At 36.6% G+C, this 7,090-nt stretch overlaps 1 long non-coding RNA gene across 1 annotated transcript in view; it reads left to right on the top strand.

The window, feature by feature from the left end:
• The first annotated feature begins 2,146 nt into the window (after positions 1 to 2,146).
• Positions 2,147 to 7,090, top strand: part of LOC113946768 — a 28,983-nt gene continuing 24,039 nt past the window's right edge. Inside the window, exon 1 of the long non-coding RNA XR_003527542.1 lies at positions 2,147 to 2,248. This is a non-coding gene — a long non-coding RNA (uncharacterized LOC113946768). The remainder of the gene's footprint in view (positions 2,249 to 7,090) is intronic.

Genomic DNA, 7,090 nt, shown 5'->3' with positions numbered 1-7,090 from the left:
GACAACATGTTCTCACCGATAGCTCTTAGCTAAACAAACATTAAATTTTGTGGATGCTGTTAAAGGACTCAGCTTAATGACCGTGGAGCCAGCTGCCTTGTCATAGCTACAAAGGAGGTTTTACTTAAAGAATACCATACAGGAAAATAAAACAGTCCTTAGGCTCAGCAGAAGACAGAACTTCCCAGAAAGTCCTTCTTTTGGCTACTTTTCAATTCCCATCTTCAGATTTTTATTGCTTTGGCTCTTGCCTGCACAGTAGGGATGGAGGATGAAGCTCAACAGCTGTGACTTAACAGCCAGAAGCAATTTTCATTGATTTGTCCTGCTCTTTGCAGTCTTCCACTGGAAACATCCCCAGGGCACATTATTAATTGTTTGCCCTTTAGTTTGGGACCATTGGATTAATGGTGTTATATAATGGTCATTTCTTCATCATTAATACAATAACAGTGTGATGAATTTTACAGTCAAACAGCTCTTGGTTCTTGCTATGGGGGTAGAAAAAAATCCTTCCATTTTAAAATGAAATAATTTTTCTTTTCTCTGTCCTATCAAATAGTTTTGCTTCTACACTTTTGCAGCCTAGTTATGACCCTCAGAGTTTGGACAAGAGAGAAAATACAGCAACCCAATAAAATGGCAAGTGTTTTTGAGACTGCTCCATGAACTATACAAGTCTTGTACAGATCAACCAGCAGACAATGCCCACCTAGGTCAGATCAGAAGGATCCATGCTTTCATATTTGAGACTACAATTATATTACTACATAGGTTCTTTGGGCATTGTCTTGTTACCATCCATACACATAAACTGTTGTCAGATTAGTATTAAGAGTTTGGTAGTGCTATCCCACACTGACCAGTTGCAGTGCTGAGGCCTGAAAAATAGGCTCTGAGCCAAAGTTGACCTCCAGATGAACCTTCCAACCTGATGTCATATTTAGCCATGTATCTACTTGTTAGCCAGAATTGTGTATAATCCTGTGTAAACATGTATGGTTATTAGTAAGATATATTGGTATTCGCTTGTTAGTGAAGATTAGTATCTGTTCATTAATGAGGTATGAATGTGTCTATCTTTCTGTGTTTAGAGACTAGTCAAGGCAATGGAAGTAGATGGCTGGCCTTGTTTGACAGTAGATGGACCACACTGACTCCCTTGATTTTCCTCTGAGCCCTGGCCAGGCTTTGGGTTAAACCCTAGGAGAGAAGAGAGCCAGATATCTTCCACACTAAATAGTGATGTAAGTTCACACCCAGAATTTACCACTGAGAATTAACAAGTGGTTATCCTTAGATGCAGCCCAGAGAGGGGCTCCAGCTAGTACAGTGCAGAGTTAGTGCAGTAGACCATACTAAAGATAACTCCTGCCCAACAAATCTGTTTTGTAACTTCCCACACCTGCGACATGGTTGTGGATGGTAGTGGAGAGTTGGTCTTAATTAGAGAAAGGAAGTGATGCATAAAAGAAGTTGTTCTCTTATTTATTATTATCATTTCCTTGTACAGAATTATCGATCTTACCCCTAAGCAAGATGATTTCTGGTCCTCTTATTTAAAGTTGCAGTATTACAGGAAATAGATATGTTACCAACTCTGCAGAGGTGGCAGGATAATTTGTCAATTAGGAATAATCAGTTCTAGAATGACATTTATGTCTGTGCTATTTCTGAAATCTCTTTAATTAGATCTGAGTTCATCTGTGTGTCAGCTGAAGCAACAGATATTAATTGTCCCATGTGTAGATCTTGGAAAGAGAAGAAATGCAGTTTGTCTTGGACTGTAAGCAGTGGGGAATCCTGAATTTTACCATCAAAACATGCCAGTGAAGAGGTTTTATTTTTTATTTTTTTTAATCTTGTATTTAAAATAAATTTGGTGCTATGCTGCCAGAAGCTCTCTGTTTATCTCCTGGGTGGGTATTACTTGGCTTGACAGTTTCAGCCCTTGCCAGTATGCCTCAATTTCGATGAGAGTAGATCACATCTGGTCCCGAGGAGGATGAAGGACATGTTAAAGCCTGCTCAGTCCCTGGCCTCTGGGCTGTTTATCCAGGTTTGTAAGGTCATGTCCTAGTGAAAGATCACTTAACATGGCCAGAGAACAGAAACTCCTTACCTAGTGTCATCAATTCTGAAGGTGTTTATCCCTGCAGTTGTTTAAACACCTTTACTGTGGCCAGCCTACTTTCTAAAGGGAGAAAATCCAGAGTTTTGCTGTCTTGGTCCCCAAAAGAAGGACCAAGTGGATATTTGTTTAAGTAGAAGTGCTAAATCTGCCACTTTTATCACATTACATTTTTTTTCTTATTTAGGAATAAGACTGAGAAGGAAAATACTTTCCCCTTATATTTTAAAAACCAAAATATATGAAATATTAAAACCCCATATTTCTTAAATGTTTGTATTTAATTATTGCATGTTTTCTATGAATTATCATTTATTATTAAATGAGTTAAAATTATGTAGCAACTAAAATTAAGTCGAATTCAAAGACAGGAATATAGGAATTGAAAGGCTTTCTTAGCAGGCAGGCATTTTCTGAGCTAGTTACTTTATTCCTGATTGTTCTGTCTGTCACTAAAAAGGAAGTTTACTGACTCTCTCTTAGAGCTGGCTTGTCATGCTTATACTTTCCTGAACATCTTACTATAAGTTATTTTGCCATATTCATCCACACGTTGCAAGCAATCCTAAAAGTAAAATAATATGTAGAAGGATTTTCAAAAGTAGCCTTCTGAGTTAATGGCCCGGTGAAAATAGGACATTTTAAAGAAGGCTTAGAAGTATTTCCAACAAGACATTAGAGAGCCTAAAGGTAAATTATCAGTTTACAAGTACTGCCACATTTACACTCTCACGATTACCATGAAATTAACACAGGAAGTTTCTAAAGTTTTGAAAGCTTCCCCATTACCCATAAACATAGAATATCAGCAGAACACTAGGAATGTAATAAGTCCTGTATGGCATTTTTTCATTTGAATGGTGAGCAGTTCTTAATCTCTGTTTACTGGTTCCCTGGGACCAAGGGGAAGAAAGTCAGCCTGCCAAGTTATGTTTCTTTATCTCTCTAACTCACTGTAAAGCCTTCACCAGGTTATCAATTTGTTTTCTTTGCCACCTGTGTAATGGAGATAGTCACTAACTACTACTTATTTGATTTGCTGAGATTATGACATTTGTGATAATGAATATTCATAAACCATACCAAGTTCACAAAAATGAGGTACTGTAAAAGGGTAGTGTGTATTAACAAATCTGATGTATTTACCTTCATATAAGCTACCTAAACCAGCCTCAAAGACTGCATGATGTTCTCACTCAGCTTTGCCTTTTAGTTTGGAAATGTATAATGACTGGAGGGGAGTAACTACTGGTTTCATTAACATTAAACCTACTAAAAACTTTTGGAAGAGAAGGGAGACTAAGGCTATAGGCTTGTGCATTCCTGCCAGGATATCAAGGGCCATATCTGTACTTCTGTGGGCTACTGTTCAGACAGATAAGGCTTTAAAATATTTAACTTTTAAAATCAATATTTTGTATTAGTCTTAATCTCTCTTCCCTCAATTTCTTTTCCTACATCTCTGTGTTTTCTCCTTTAATGTGTGTGTTGACTTTCTTTTGTTGTTTTTTTTTTCCCTCCAGTAGCAAAAGAATTTATTTTTTTTTGTTTGGGGCTTGAAATACTGATTCAGGATGACCTTATGACCTTTTCTGCCAAAGGATCTGTGAGACTAACGTGTATTCTGGGGAGACATTCATGTCACCAATGAAATTCTGATGAGATTATGTAAGATAGTGTGTGAAAACTGAGATAGGGGTGACAGAGTCCTGCAGTACAACTGAAACAAGAGGAAAGGGAGTCTGAAAGATAGAAATGCAATTACACAGCACTGCACCAGAACCTAAGAAATGTTGATGGGGAGAAACATGCTTAATTGGGGAAGAGATTATGGAATCGCAGGTGCTTTTCCCTAACTTGTAACTACAATAAAACCTGTTCCAGTCTCCCTTTTTCCAACTCAGTTCTTGTTCAACAAATCAAAAGTAGATTTGTCTTAAAATGTTCTGCAGATATTAGATCCTGTCTACAGTGAAAGCTGCACAGACAACTAAAATATAAGAAGTTTCCTAATTGTGGTAGTGGTCTAGAATGTCAGTGGTGGAAGGAAGTTTCTTCTTTTCCCCGATCTAATCCAAGTGACTTTTTTCTTTAGGCACAAGAAACATTTTCTTCTTTTAGAAGTTGGAGAGACTCCAGAGATTTTTTTGCCCCCTCACTCTGACCTGTATGGTCATAATAGGGCTGTGACTAAGAATTCAGAAACTGTGGCCGGTTTTGTATCCCATGTTGCAGCTATATGGATAAAGAATTTCATCCTTCTGTCTTTTCTTGGAATAAGAGACTGTGCACAAAAATTGATGAGTTTAAATAGCCAGATATATAAATATCAGAATATGGCTCAGTGGTTAATCCAAAACCATTATCGTGTAATACATATGTTCTCAGAAGGATATCCTAGCAACCTCCTTTACAGTAGAAAATTTGTTTCTTTTATTCACCTTGAAGCCATAATTTTTTGCATTTATTAGAAGAGTAGATATATTTCTATGTACTCTGTTTACATACACCAACCTACTGTATACTTCCACTATTAACGGAGTTTTCCAGCTATCTCAAATCTGCACTTTTTGGGTCCCTCTTGATCTTTGTAGATTTATTGTAGGATTTTCATTTAATGGGGTAAGGCTGACTCTCCTTTTTTTCTGCTTCACGTGCATCTGAGATCTTCTCACTGAAATTTTATCTTGGTTAGAACACTTATTCAGTATAGCCTGTTTTCAAGAGCTTTTCAAGAGCATATATATGAGTTACTCTGTTTTGCTATTCTACTGTATTCTCCATAGGAATTCTCTTTCGTTATCTGCAAGTCACAGTCTACAGTGTCTTTTAGAAAAAGTATTAGGAGGTGGAGGCAGACAAAGTGGGTGATTTTGCACGTAACATATAATTTACTGACAGTTGAATCTCTTTTGTAAAAAATACAAAAACCGCTACTTCTAATAAATGGAATTTCTGAACTTCGTTTTGTGTACCAGCTTATAATGTTAAGTAAAGGGAACAGTACAAGGGGATGGAACTGCACTTAAATCTGTAATAAACTTATTTTGAACTAGTTGTTTTTGTCCTCTTTAAAGGATCATAAATTGTACTATGAGGTATAATTTGACTATTGTGTTCATTTTGATGTTCAGGAGGCATAACTTGTGGTATATTACAAGTTATTACTACATGGGAAGTTTACTAAAATTCTGAAAATCCTTTTTAAAGAAGGATAAAATAGGATAAAATATGATATGAAATACGTTATCCCTCTTATTCACTGTCACAAGGAACACAGAGTAAAACACAGCCAGTAGCAAATCCGGATTTTAAGAACCATTAAGTTTAGAGCTTTTGTTTGGCTTGATTATCTCACTTGCTCACTCCCACCTCAGTATTATTTTCCCTAGGGCTTCACTTCCCTTTTCTAGCAGGGACACACTGCCAATCAGTGAAGTTCTGTCAGTTTGTGCTTTGCAGCTGCTCACAGTTATCAGTATTCGATATTGTTGGCCAAGGTCCTTCAGCATCTCGCATTTGTCTCCATGTGCTCCCTGATCTGCAGAGTCTTTTCCCACTTCTAGGACCTTTCCCCCAGGCAAGATTTTCACATTCTTCTTCTTCAAAATTTAATTATATTTGTCTATAACCTGTACCTGCTCCTGAAACGTTCAAATGGTACCATTCTAGTTTAGTGTTGTGCATTGTCTGAAATTCTACAAATATAACCCAGTTAGTAGTTATTATGCACCAGCCTCAGAGGAGCTTTAGATGCATGCAGATTAAAACTGTTTCCAGATAGAGTGTGTCTGTAATTTTTTTGGGTAAGTTCAGGCAGAATATGTTCTGAATGTGATCTTTAGGAAGTTATCACCATGATATAAAGACAGTAGTGACAGCAGCAGCCAGACAGTTAAATCTTTCCTTGTACAATGCAAATACACCTGTGGGAGATTACACATAAGGTCAGATCTTGTTTTAATTCCTTCAGATGAGATTACTGAAGTATAAAGTGAGAGAGGACAGAGCCCAGAAAAATGGAAAGATGGATTATGAGCATGAAGTAGAATAAGAAAATTATTATTTGGGATGAAAAGATAAGTGTCAAATACTAATTTATACTAGCTCTTCACTTGCATCAATACTATTTTCAACAAAGCAGAAGATGATTAGTATATAAAGAAAAAGAATTGAGATTATGAAGTGACTTTTCACAGCACAAAATAAACATTAATAGTCTTTCTGAGATAGATAGGTTAGTGAAACAAGGATGATGAGCAGTTAAAAAGACATTACATACTGCCCTAGGAAAGTCTGTTAGCAAAAGAACAAAGTCAAACTAGGAATGACTTCACATGAGACTACTTTGTTGAAACTTCCACTATCACGTGCCCTTGAAAACAGCCAGTGGGATTACCCTTCTACAGTACTGCTAAATGGTGCATCTCAAAAGTCCTGAGGACGCCCTAAAATAAAACTATTCCTGCCTTAAGTGCAACTTAAAGCAAAATACACATATACACATATAACAACACCTTAAATAAATAAAAAAATAAATAACCTATTTTTAAATTGCTTTATTTTTTTCTTTGATGAGCAGGGATAGATGGCATTAGTATTGAGGGATGGGTCTATGTTTAAGGGATGCATAACTCTTCTTTTACTAATCTGTGTTTCCTAAAATTCTACTTTTTTCCTCTTCAGTGTTTTCCCTTCCTCTTCTACCACTGTACTCGTTCTTAACAGAATTACTTCAATCATTCTCTTAATTTCTAATGATGTCTGTCTTCCTGTTATATAGATAATTTCCTATTCCTTTTTTCTGGAGTTATTTCCTTATTTTTGCTCTCCTTGAGACTTTTAGACTCCCTCATCTTTCTTTGTCCATCTTATGGTTTTCCAGTTTTTCATCCTCATTACTTCCTTTTCTCTAGCCTCTGGCTTCCTCATCACATCTTTTGTCAAAAATACTCCATA

The sequence above is a fragment of the Corapipo altera genome, unplaced genomic scaffold (genome assembly GCF_003945725.1).
Source record: "Corapipo altera isolate COAL_440 unplaced genomic scaffold, ASM394572v1 23b, whole genome shotgun sequence".
NCBI classification, from domain to species: Eukaryota; Metazoa; Chordata; class Aves; order Passeriformes; family Pipridae; genus Corapipo; species Corapipo altera.
Note: the sequence above shows the minus strand (reverse complement) of the source record. Positions and strands in the feature narration are given on the sequence as shown.